The 13,175-nt window shown below is 46.2% G+C and overlaps 1 protein-coding gene across 1 annotated transcript in view; it reads right to left on the bottom strand.

Moving 5' to 3' along the window:
- Window positions 1-6,536, bottom strand: part of SLC7A14 (solute carrier family 7 member 14) — a 29,585-nt gene extending 23,049 nt beyond the window's left edge. The window contains exon 1 of the mRNA XM_071566691.1: window positions 6,389-6,536. The gene's annotated coding sequence lies outside the window, so the exon portion shown is untranslated. The remainder of the gene's footprint in view (window positions 1-6,388) is intronic.
- Between the last annotated feature and the right edge of the window lie 6,639 nt (window positions 6,537-13,175).

Here is a 13,175-nt window from a genome sequence, read left to right as displayed (position 1 = left end):
ACTTTTACACCACAGAATGAAAGTCATTATGGTTTGCTGCAGGCCAGACAGGAGAGCTTTTTTCATTTGGCATAATTCACAGAATGGGTTATTTATTAATGTGTGAGGCTCTCTAAACAAAATGGATTTTTACTGTTGCAAGAGTCTGGCTGATGCATCATTATGACAACTTATTGCGTTGCTGGGTAGCATTTTGAATTCAGTGGCAAAACCATGTATCTTAGTAAAGAACTGGTTTAACACTTTGCCTTCATCACCTGAACCAGGAAAAATGTACCTGTATATCAAATACAGGAGCTGAAAATCCACTATTTTTAAACCTCTTTTTTTTGTTGTTTTTGTTTTTAATATTGCTGGGTTCACAGAGATTCCTTTATTCCCCTCTAAGAAACTGCTGGGTTTTTTTCCTGAATGCTGACTCTCACTGACCAGCAATCTTTCCAGCTTTCTGTAATAATTTAGTAGGAGCCTGAGCTGACCCTTTACACAGTAAACACATCAGGCTTACAAACACAGTTCAGCTCTTGCCGGGATTCAAATGCATTTATCTTTTATATGTGCACATGGTCTCATTAATTAGTTATCGTGTTCCGTCAGCAGATATACAAATGTAATTGATTATGCCTTGCTGCCCCTCTTCCACTATTTTGGCTATCAGCTAATTAATGCAGGAGAGGTTCTCAAACAACTGCTTTCCTCAGAAGAAGCTGGAAAGACACATTCTTCAATCCTGAGCCTACTAAAGGTTCCAGAAGAAGCAGTAGTAGAATATGCAAATCAATGGGAGCTTTTTGCATATGCAAATAGGAGCCTTGAGCTGGGGAGTAATTTGCCTGGCTGTAACCCCGTGTCACTAAATTCCTCAACAGAAGCCTGGGGTAAATCCAATGCCACTTCCAAAGAAGTGAATAGCAGCTCCTGCTGCTTTTATTACGTTTTTGCTGCTTATTCTTATTATTCACTAGGACAAAACATCCTTGACTCACATGAGTAATCCTCCTGCATTTCAACACAACCGATTATATGAGTAATGTGAGCACAAGTTGATCAAAGATGACGATTTAGAATAGAGTTCCTGTGTTTAGTCATTTATCATCATCAGTCAGGCAAAGGCACCATAACACCTAAGCAGTGTGTAGTGTGAGTAATACCTGGAGCTTTAGCATGAGGGCTTTCTGACATTTCCCCATGAGTTAAAAATGCATATCTAAGACTAAAACAGTATCTAGGATGGTGCTAGAGAAGCAGAATTAAATGAAGAATTATGTATTCTTAAAAATGAAAATAGCATAAAAGTTAGGGTATTATAACATTCCTGAGTGATGCACACACTGTCTGGAGATGTCCTTATGGAGCAAGGGAATCAGTGTGAGCCAAAATTATTACCTTTAGCTTAAAGTACCTAATTGCAGACTTGGTCTTAGCCTCCCTTATCAGCAAGACCCCAAACCCCAACCTCTTTCACAGACAATACAATTACAATCAGTAGTCTCCCCATGATGTGCTGCTCTGCCTGGCAAGTCTAGCTCCACTGGTGTGCCCACACACAACTAAGAGTAGAGCTGCTGAAATATTATTGCTGTAGTTCTTGCTTGTGCCAGAGCTCTCAGCCAAAGGAACTGACATATTGCTTCTTTCTGTCTTAATTTACTTTGTGCAAAGCTGGTGCCCTTGGTTATTAATTGCACTTCTCCTGGTCCCTGTTGCTGCCACAGCCGCTTAATGAGTGGAACACACCTGCTGTTGGCAAGGTGTCTTAGACAAGGCAGTGGCATATCCAGATGCTTCCCAAGTTCCTTGCTTCAGGGCTGGAGAGCACAAGACCTGTAACCAATGCTTTCTGCCTGATCCCAGCTGAGAATGAAGGACAAGCAGGAGAAGCACTACCAGACTAGGGTGTCCAAATCCCACCTGGAGCCACCGTGGCATTGCTGAGCACTGTGGAGCTGTGGCTCATTTAGTATGACTCAAGAGGTCCGTCATCAAGACCTGGTTCAATAATCCTCAAGCACATGTTTAAGGCTAAGTTTTAATTGGGCTGCTGTGGGTGAAACATGTCCAGGTGTGGAAGTGACGTGTAGCACAAAGGGGTGCCTCAATCCTCAGTTTTAAAAAACTTTGTTGAGGAAGCCCAGACTGCACTCAGGGAGCTGAGGGACCTGCAGGAGGAACAGACCAAACCACTAACTGAGGTCCTGATCACCAACAAGCAAGAGTCAATGACTGTGGAGAGGGACTGCCCTAAATGCACACATGTGGTTTTACAGACATTTACCTAAAGTTTTGACACAGTTGTGACAAAGTTTTGACGCCCCCACAGACACTTGTGGCATGGCAGCAGTAACCCATTTCCCTACAGGGCGCAAACCACTTGGTCCTGTAACACTGACTTCTGAGAATTAGGTTGTAGTGCTTGAAAACCGGTGCTGCAAAAGCTCTTCTTCTGTTCACCTGCCAGGTAGATTTAATTTATAGTATCATGACTCAATAAATTATTGATGCAGTTACTGTGCTGAGGAACAGAAACAACAGAGTCACATGCTATGTGGCTCCACCTCACTTGTTTTGTTTCATAAGTGCCTCAGCTTAACTCTGACAGTTTCATTGTAGGAAAAAATAGTTTTGTCTTAAAGATGTTCCCACCCAGTGACAGAAAGGGGGGGGCTGTGGTGGCAGCATCAGTGCTGGCCAGAACACTCAGTCCCATGTTGATGACCACATGGTCTAGAGGAAGGGCTGCTACACGGTGGGCCAAGGAAACAAACACAAGAAAAGAATTCCCAGTTGTAGAGATCACTTTCCTGTTGACAACCACCGTTTAGCTATGTCTCATCCCTTATAAATGAAAAATGTTTTAGGAATCTCTGTGGATCTAAGTTAGAGTTTGCTCCCATTTGCACCCAGTGTGGTTTAATGAGTTCAGCAGACTCATCCTGAACTGAGGTGAGACTGGCCAGGTTTTCACATCCTTATGGAGTAGCTTAAAAATGTCTACTGTGTTTCTGATCTCTGGATACTTTACATCCCTAGATCTTCTGTCTCTCTCAAGAGTGACAAGTTCAGCCCCAATTAGAGGGCACCAATCTGGGAATGATTTGGGGATTTTAATTTTTTTTAATCAATGTGAAAGAGACAAATACTACCCACCTGCTAATGTTTTTGAGTGACATACAGGTCCCACGATAACACATGGATGAAGAACTGTTTGTTCTGGTTTTACCTTCTTATTTTAAAAATGTTTTAATTATCCAAACAACAACATGTTGCTTACATATATACATTATGATTATTTTAGTAGCTCAGGTGTTCTGAAATGAAAGTTCTGGTTATTCTGGGGCTAAGAAGTCTGTTACAGATTGCTCTATTATCCTCTTTGTTTGTTTGTTTGTTTTCTGTAAGAGCCCAGGACTGTGTTTATGTTTGTGTAGGTTCTTGCCATCCTATTTGCTTGACAGTTGCAGGGCTACATAGGAAAACCATTAATTTAGCCATTAAGAGGTTTTCCTGTTCTCACTGAATTTTCTAGAAAAACTCCTTTTGCCTTCAAGAGAAGATGGATGAAATCTTATTACATGTGTGTGATTTCAGAACTGAGAAAACAGACTGTCTTGTGCTGAAGAAGGAAGTAATGTCAAGTCAGCCTACAAATATATCCTTTAAAATAATTTTGGCTGGAATCCTTTCTTATACGATCCCATCTGAGACTCTGAAGATACACAAAGAGTGAATTTTCATCATTTTCATATAATCAAAAAAAAACTGGAGAAGGATAAGATATGTCTTAACTTCAGAGTCATGACTGACTCCCTTAGGAAAATGATTTTAAAATGCTTCATTTCACTGGAATATGCACAAAGAAAGATATTATTTTTAGGGAGAATTAATTAATGAAACTGATTGGAAAATTGGGGGATTGAAAATAGAAGTTGGTCAGTCATTTTTTCTTCTCCTGGTACGTAGTTAAAATCCCACCCACTGGGAATGTTGTACTTGTCTAGAGGGGAGACTGGGATTCCTGTACATCTCTGTGCCTTACTTGGAGAATTAAGAATCAAAAGTACCATTAAGTCCTCTGAGTTAATTCTGTCTGAATTGCAGGCCATTAGTTTCCAGGCAATTACTCCTGCAGGGAGCCCAATGACTTGTTTTGGCTAAGCTGCATATTTTGGGAGGACATCAAGTCTTGACATAAACAGATGGAGAATCCAGCAGGTTTTCTGATGGCTCCTTCATCAGGTCATCAGCCCTCCACTGTTCAAAAATGTGCTCTCTCACTTAAATTGGAATGTTTTGGCTTTAGCATCTCGGCACTATCTCATGTTGTCTCTCTCTTTGGCAGATGGAGGAGTAACTCAGTGCCTAATAATTTCTTTCTGTAGAGTCTCTTCGATTCAAGAATCACGTCACCTCCCACCCTTCTTTTTATTGAAGTGAGTTCCAGATGCCTTAGTATCTCCTTTGTAAGGTTTGACAGGCTTTGACTTTTCTTTCCTCTTTTTTTCCCCCACCCTTACTTACAATTTTATCGTCATTTTTGTTGATGTCTGCTCTATTCTAGCAGTCTATTTCCAAGGGCTGAGGCAAAATTTCCTTCCTACATTTCCACTTAGTGAGCAGCAACTGAACAAGACATTTTTTTCTTGTTCTTATTCAACAGTTTGTCCTATCACAACTCTTTCCTCTCTGCTGTCTGCAAAGATATGTACTGCACGTATGATTTTACTCTGAGAGGACTCAATTTTCCCTGTTGGCATTATTTACTACTCATCAGTCTGTTTTGTTGGCAAAGTTTAGGACCTTTGATAGATGAAAATGGGAAATTGGGCCTTGAAGCTCTGCAAGACCCCCTTAATTCTCTATTCTCATGCAACAAGGATTCCTCATGAAGAGTATGTTTAAGAACAGATCGTCAGTTTAATCCAGGTAATTTTTCTCTCTAGTGTTGTTTTCGGCTTATTTGAGGGGTTTTGTTTGTTTACAATAAGTTGTTCAGCTCCAGTAAGTCATAAGCCTTAAGCAATGTGTATCAGTAAAACAAACACAAGTAAACATCTTTGGCAATCAGACTTTCAGTCTCATGACAGTTTTTGGGCAGTTAAACAAATGCCTTGGAATGCTAAAATGGACTTGCCTTCTATTTAGGGACACTGGGAGAATTAATTAGTTAATATGTTAGATTAAATAAGACACGGTCCTTTTGAGACAAAAGTCTTTCCTGGGGTCGAACAGAGTCATACAGCTTTGTAGCCCTCCCCAGAGTCGGTGTTGATTTTGGAAGCTCTGCATTAGAGCACTTTCAGCACAGCCTGTGACAGGAAGGCACTAAGTCGACCTGTATAAAGTATTACTTAAATGGGCCACAAAACCTGGGCTGTAAAACAATTTGAGAGAAGAGAAGAGAATAGGCTTTTCAATAGTGCTGCCGGAGCACACCTACCCGGGGCCGAGGCGGGCAGGCAGCTGGTACCAGGCAGTTCCAAAATACCCGTGTGGAATCAATAAACAGCAACGAGCCGGGGTGACGTAAAGAGGAAGGCAACTCCATTACCGGCCTCAAGTCGCGGGGAGTTTTGCCGGCGCCAGCGGGAGGACCGAGCCGCAAATGGGGCCCGTGTGTCTGTGTCACCCGTGGCCATGGGGAGTCTCGGCGGGGCCAGGGCCGCCTGCACAGGGGGCCGCCCCGTCGGGGCTTCAGCACCGCGGACAGCGCCCGTCGGCGCCGCCGGCCCCACGCGTGACCGATCCCCGCGCCACACTGGCGGGTGGCATTGCCCCGTCGGTGTTCCCTGCCCCGAGAGTGTCACTGGCCCCGAAGGTGTCACCTGCCCTGCTGGTCCCATCTACCAGCGCCCACCTCCCTCGCTGTTTCCCATCTCCTCGGGTTCTGTTCCCCTTATTGCCCCCCTTCCCGCAGCGTCCCGACCTTTCCCCCGCGTGTTCCGTGCGGTCACCTGTAGCGAGAGCTGTCACTTCGCTCAGGCCACCCGGTATCGCTCCTCTCACTCTGTTTTTCCCCGTTTCCTATCAATCCCGCCCCGTCAGCGCCGGCGCCCCCACCTCCTCCTCCTCCCCGCCGGCGAGTGCCCCGACACTCCGTAAACACGGGGCTGCGCCGGCCGGGACAAGGGGATGCTCGGTCGGGCTGGGGTCCCCCGGGAATGGTTCCCCGTGGCCCGTAGGAGTCGGGGCGCTGCCCTTGCCTAGCAGGGCACAGACCCGGCTCCGTGTGCGTGGCGGGGGGGCCGCGGCCGCGCTTCCTCGCGGTGCGCCGGTCAGACCTTTCCGCGGCTCGCCGCCGGTCCCCCGCACCCCGAAGGGCTCCGAGCTCCCACTTGCCTGCACCCCCCCTTCCTTCCCTGCCTCCCGTCCCCAGGGCGCGGGCACTCACCGCGGGCGCGGAGGGCGGGCGGTGCTGCGGGGCCGCCGCGGGCGCGCTCCCCGCGGGGGCGGCTGCGCTGCTGCAGCCGGCGGGGCGGGGGGGGCTGCGCCGGCACCGCCGACCCCGCTCCCGGCAGCGCACGGAGGGCGGAGGGAGTGTGGAGGGAGGGGGGAGGGATGGAGGGAGAGAGGGATGGAAGGAGGAGGGGAGGAGGGAGGGAGGAGGGCGCTGCAGCTCCTCAATTATTCAGCGCTTCCCCTCCCCGCCTGCCGCATGTGATCGCCGGCAATAGCCACGGGCCGTGCCGGGCCCGAGGGACCTCTGTGCGCGGGGCTGCCACCTCCCCTCCCACCGAGTCCGTTCTGCCTGCCCAAGTGTCCTGACGGCTGCAGGCGGCATCCGCCAAACTGTCTGGCTGCTGAAAAATAACTCTCCTGGCTGCCTCCTCCAGGGCAGGGCTTTCCTCACCCCAGGGACAGAATGTGGGGACCCTGCTTTTTAATTTCTCCTTGAATTGAACTGTGAGATTTGGGTGCTAATGCTGTAATCCCGGAACAGGCAGAATTAGGACTAAAATAATGCCTCATGCATTGCAGCATGCCGTGTTGTCCAGCCCTCTGCACGGCCAGGCTGGGAGGAGTTAGGTGTCAGGTGCAGGATTTATTTAATATTTTATATCCATAGCTGCTTTTCAGGGTAGCTGGAATTCATGTTCAAGATTATTCCTTTTTGCACTTTTATTTATTGATTCTTGCTGTTTGGTTTGCTCTAGAAACACTCTCTGTCTGTATCTGTATTGTACCATTTTAACATCAAATCCAAACTGGTTTCATCTCCAATGATGAGATCCTGGCGAGAATCAGATTTCAGTCTCAGTTACAGCTTCATGCTAGAGTTTCTAAAAGGACCTATTCCCCATGCAGGCTCTGTCTCAAGTGGAGAGAAACTTTTCATTCTCTAAATAAATGTGTGCTGGCAAAAATGAAAGGTGAGATCCTTCAGTGGGATTAGTTCAGTTCAGAAGCCAGTGTTTGCCCAATGTGAGTGACCCTGACAGGAGCTACATCAATGGCAGTGACCTTCTGGGGACATACAGAGACACTGCACAGATCAATCCAGCCAGGGTGGGGGGTTGGACTAGGTGACCTTTAAAGGTCCCTTCCAACCCAAACTATTCTCAAATTCTATGTCCATGATCTTGTCATTGGCCAGGATAGCAGACCACATGTCATCTCTGATTTCTTTTCCAGCCTTCATTTCTGTGGTGGTTTTTCTGGCTTGCCAGATGAGTGCCACCATTTCCCCAGTTTCTTACCGGACTCCTTCCTCTCTCCAGCTTAGCTGTACCTTGCTCTTTTCCCTACCTCTCAGTGGTCTCTTTGCAGCCCCACTCTTCCCAAACAGGAACAGAAAAGACCTCTCCCAGGTTACTGCTGGTCAGCAGAAGGTGTCATCACAGGATGACAGGATGCTCTGTTCTCTTCCTGTCACTGTGGCCAGCACATATCTCATTGTACAGCACACAGCAGAAAAAGCCTCATTGGAGCCAAAGTGCAGCCAGCTGATTTCCCTCTTCACAACCAGCAGTTTTAAAACCCTGTTCTTATACTTTCTCTTATTCTTTGATTATCTGAAAGTAACACTGGGAGCTGCAGCTTTTCTCCTGTCCTTCTCTGTAGATCCCATGCTTCCTGTTGGGTTGTTGTTTCTCTTCTTATTCACTGGCTTCCCCCAGCTGCTTTTGCTCAGTCTATGGACACTGCATACAGCTGTGGAAGGCTGATATCAGGAGCTTTCCTTTGACTAAATCTGTTCAAAAGTGAAAACCTTCTTCATTAGGTATTGCATCTTGTTCTGCAGCACTTCTAACCGTGGTGAACTCTACCTGACAGCACCACCAGCCTTTTGTGCTCATACCCAGCTCCTTGATGTTTGTAGAGCGTGTGAGTAAAGGACATGGGAGAGTTTGTTTCTGAAAGTATTGTTAGTCTGGCCAAGTTTTAATGTGACATCTCTGTGTGTGGGTTCAGAATCTATTTACTACTTGGGGCTTTCATACCAGAGCATATGCAGTTGAGGGTAGTTTGGTTGGTAGCAGCAGAGAGGGGCTATTTTGTCCTCTTAGCACAGAATTGGTAGCATCCAAATTGGTACAAATCACTGTGCAGTATTGTGATACTGCCCCTGCCTTCCACCTTCTGCTTGGAGCTCTTGCTTTGGTAGACTTTGCTCTATAATAGCTTTATAGACCCTGTTTTAGTCCAGCCTTGATCTACTTTGTGTAAGTTTGCCTCTGTTCTATCCAGTGGTACCTGCTGTTGGCTCCACAGAACAACCTGCCACCACTTTGAGTAATAAATGTTGCAAGCATTTTGTCAGAGGCTCACTTACGCTCTTTCTCATTAATCTTTACCCTGTTCTCATGAGTTTTGTAACTTCCAATCTTGCAGGAAGATGAATTTCTACAGCTACCCCTCTAATGACGTTCTTCCAGGTGATTAAATGTGCATAAAGAACTGAATGAGGACAAGTTACCCTCTCAACGAGTCCCACTAGCAAGGTCACCCCCAGATTAAGGTAAAATTTTCCACAGCAGCTAAGCACACAAAGATAATTTTGCAGCAGAATTTCTTCTGTTCCCAGGCACTGACCAGTTCCTAAACCAAACTAATTCTGCCCATTTTCCCCTAACAGCAAGCGGCCATCTGACTAGTCATTTAAATACTTAATCCTATTTTGAATTTGACCAAGGCTTTGGCCTCAATAACACCTTGTAGCAGAGATCTCCACCAGATGCTCTCTCATTATCTTGGCTATTTTGCTTATCAGTGTCAAATTTGGCCTTTCTAATTTCATGGGACATAGCTTTCCATTTCTGTGTCTCTTAATAAGGAAAGAGAAGAATCCAGCCAAATCCATCCGATTGATTTTCTTCCTTCTTTTTATTAAAATGTTTGTTTACCTCTCTCATAATCCCCTCATACTTGTCTCATTGGTGTCTAATTAATCGTGTCGTTTAAATACCATTGTTCCTGCTGTTTTCTGGGTTATCTCTCTGTCTACAGAGCTTCCTATTAGGACAGTCAACATCTCTTGGTTTGCTGACCCCCAAAAGTCTTCTAGGGCTTCCAGCATCCTCACCTCATGGGCCCTCTTTCTCTCCATGAAACCTCCCTAGAATGGAAAAGCTCATCTCTAATTCCTTTGTTTTGATGAGTTTTCCTCATTTCTGTTTCTCAAAATGTTTTGACATCATCAAAACTGAGTAATGGGTTGTTCAAGCTTGGGGTCCCCTTCGATTTACATTGGGGTCTCAACGTGTGTGCTTAGTCACCCCATGACATTTTTGTTGGTTTTACAAGGTGCACTCATTTGGTTTTTGTTACCAAAGGAAAAACCTGTTTGAAACTAAGAAGGAGAAGCCACAGTGCCTTTCCCTTTCCATTTCTGTGTCTGTGTGTGCTGGCTGCCATCCAAGCAGGGCTGAAGGCACAGCCTCCATCGCACTCATCATTTAGCAAAGGTGGTTGCAGAGTGTCAGCTGGCTCTTAGGAGCGATTGATATTTCATAGAAAAGCACTTGTGTCTGCAAACACCAGGCTGCACAGGACATTGTATTAAACAGCCACTGGGATGTAGTGATTGCAGCCCATTGGCCTGCTTGCTCTGCATGTTCAGTGGCTCATGTCCACAGCTTTGGCAAGTGTTCTCTCTCTGATTTGGTCTGTAGCATCACAAGGTATCTCACAGAACAGCAATATCTCCCAAACACCACTGCAAAGTTGAGCTGACAGTGTCTCTGAGCAGAGACCAGGTGGAGCCCTGCAGAAGTGACAGTATTTTTAGAAACACAGCCAGAATGCTTGGCCACTCTTTTTCCTGCTTTTGCATCAGTTGGAACCTCAGTGAGTACCTACAGGGGTCAGAGTGATGGAGGCATTAATGTAGGAGGATAAAAGAAGGATTACTCTTGTGGTCCCATCTTCTCTTGGTGACTAGTGCCATGATGAAAACCAGCCTGAGGAAGGAAGGTCCTTTAATTAAAGCCCTGACTTGAGACATGGAAAATCTCACTTGAGTTACTGGCTCTAAACCAGGTTTCCTGGGTGAGCTTCAGAGTTCTTTGTATCCCAGTGCTGTGAAATGACAGTGGAAGTATTGCCTGGTCTCAAGGAGTGTGTTGACTGCACAGGCTATAATTTTTTTGATTGAGGTATTGTCTCTACATGTTTTGTGGGATCCTGACCCCACCAGGGTAGTTCAGCTGGGCAGATGGAAGAAAGTGCCTGGAGTGGTGAGCTGTGCCTCCCTCTTCCCTGACCCCATGAGCTCTTACCCTGATGTGCAGGGACTGCAGCTCTGACACTGCTGGGCAGTGGATGAGCCCAGCACTCACAAAGCACCCTCTTCATTATTTAAATTACTTGTCTGTAGTGGAACTGGCCATGGGCTTAATTTATGCTTAGGACAATGGAAAGGGTTATTCTGCATTGCTAAGTGGCATCTTGGATGGGTTGAAAGGAAACATCCATGTGGATGGTTCTCATAAACACATATCAGGAGCTTCCCCCTGTGCAAGAGGGAAACCTCAGTGGTGTATGGGCATAAACAGGGCTAAAATCCTAGCATATCAAAACCCAGGAATGCTTTGCTATTTGATGTTATCCAGATAAGATTTCTTGCAGTCTCTTTCTTTCTTGCTTTGTATCGTTCATGCCAGGTTGAGCAGGGAATACGGGTGATACAACCATCAGATGCATTTGCTGTTCAGAATCACATGGGGGGATGGAGCATTAAAGAAATCCCTTTCAAATCCATATGTGAACATACTGTCCAAGCCTAGTTCCAGCATGAGCTGTGGCCTCTCCCCAGTCTGGAGGCTCCTGCTGGTGCCTGCAAAAGAAGTGATGCCCTTCAGTTGTGCTGTCTCTGTCCCCAGTGGGGAGATCTCGCTGGCACTGAGGCAGCTGCACTAACCTTGGCCATGGACACAAAGAATGATGGGGTGGGGCTGGAGGCTGAATGAGGTGAGGATACCTGTGGGGACACCCCACCTTGGGGAGCTGCAGTTCCCGATGGAGTCCCCTTCCCACACTGGGACAAGGGCTGCAGATGTGTCTCTGGGGGAGGCTGGGATAAAGCAGCTGCCAGTGAGAGGGGATTAAATGATTCAGTGTGTGGAGGCTGCTGTGTTATTTAAAGGACCACACACTATTTTTTCTTTATCCGGGGAAGATTGCTTTTAACAACCAAACTGGGCAGAAACCTGATTTTTGTTGCCTTCTCATCTTCTTCATCCTATGGTTTAACATCAATGTTTTGGATCACTCTGTGGTTTCTAAGTGTGACCTGTCCATCCAGATGACACCAGGGATTCTGTGATGATTATGGCTTAAGCAAGTGGGACTTGATACACTGTTGAGTATCAGTTCCCACTGCCTTGCAGGTGGGTTTAGCTCTTCTGGATTTCAGTTGAAGTCACAGGGGTGCAGTTGGTGACAGGATTTTGTCTTAGTCATCTGCTCTGAGAGCAACAGGTAAAGTACCATAGCACAAATATGGTACCAGTACAGGGACAATTGGTGGATCTTTAGACAGATCATGAACAAGATGTGACTGGATATAGAGTCAACACAAGGTAACAACTCTGTGTTAGGCAAGGGTATGACACCCCATGGGTCTTTAAGCCTTCCTGGGCACTGCAACTGGCTCTGTGATTTGTCCATCTCACTGCTAATAATGAACAGGGCATTGCCCATCCCGGGGTTTGGAGAGGCTGTTGTTTGCATGAGTGCATTTGCTTTGCATGTAAATAAGAAGGTCTATTGTCTGTTGTTTGTTTTTCACAAAAGTGCAGCTTTTTGCTGCCCAGAATAACTGCTGTTGTCCCAGAAGCAGGCCTTCCAGGAAAGAAAAGGTTTATAAACATCCCAGGGATTGAAGATAAGCAGCATCAGCTATTCAGCAGGAGAGCGCTGCACATCTGCTCCGAAACTGACAGCACTGCAGAAAAAAGGAGGATGATATTGATCTGATAGTTTGTTGTCATTGACATTTCTATTGATCTACAATTCCCTGATGATTTCTTACTGATAAAGCCCAAAGGCCAGTGCTGGGAAGAGCTAGCACTGAAGGTAAAAGTGTTATCCAGATGTGCACCATAGTGCAGTTTTCCTTGGACTAAACAGTTTCTCAGTTGAAGCTCAGCCAGTGTATTTCAGCTGGGTCATTCCAGGTCTGTTCAACCTGATTTGGCGTGTCAGCTGAAGGACAATGAGCCAAAGCCTACACCTCTGAAGTCATCATGGATTTAATATCGTAATGCAGCCTTGGCCGACGGCTGCTTGAAAGAGCAGAGCAGCAGAGATTGAATTACCTGCAGCATATTAGTTGAAATCTCCTACTCAAGACCCACAGGGCCTGATGCAGCTCAGCTTTCGGGGAGAGGTTGATAAGATCTAGCCTGCAGCAGCAGTTTTAGGTTTAAATTTGGCATTCATTATATCATTATCAGCGACCAGGATCCCGGCTCGCTTATGAGCTGCTAATGGGATCTCAGCCAGGTGGCTGCCCGATCCACTGGCCCTGGTGCAATGTCTTGCCAAGTGTTGGGTCTCTGGTGTAGGTCCCATGGCATGGAAACCATCCTTTAGTGACCCTCTGGTACGTGGGAGTGTGCTGTCCATCAGAGTACCCCAAAGAAGCTTTAAAACTAATGCAAAAGAATGAACAGGAACCAGATGGCTTCTCTAGAAAACGAAGATTGGATTTTCAGTAGTTTATGTATCTTCTACTA

The sequence above is a fragment of the Pithys albifrons genome, chromosome 11 (assembly GCF_047495875.1).
Source record: "Pithys albifrons albifrons isolate INPA30051 chromosome 11, PitAlb_v1, whole genome shotgun sequence".
NCBI lineage: Eukaryota > Metazoa > Chordata > Aves > Passeriformes > Thamnophilidae > Pithys > Pithys albifrons.
The sequence above is the reverse complement of the archived record's forward strand: the minus strand, read 5'-3'. Positions and strand labels throughout refer to the sequence as shown.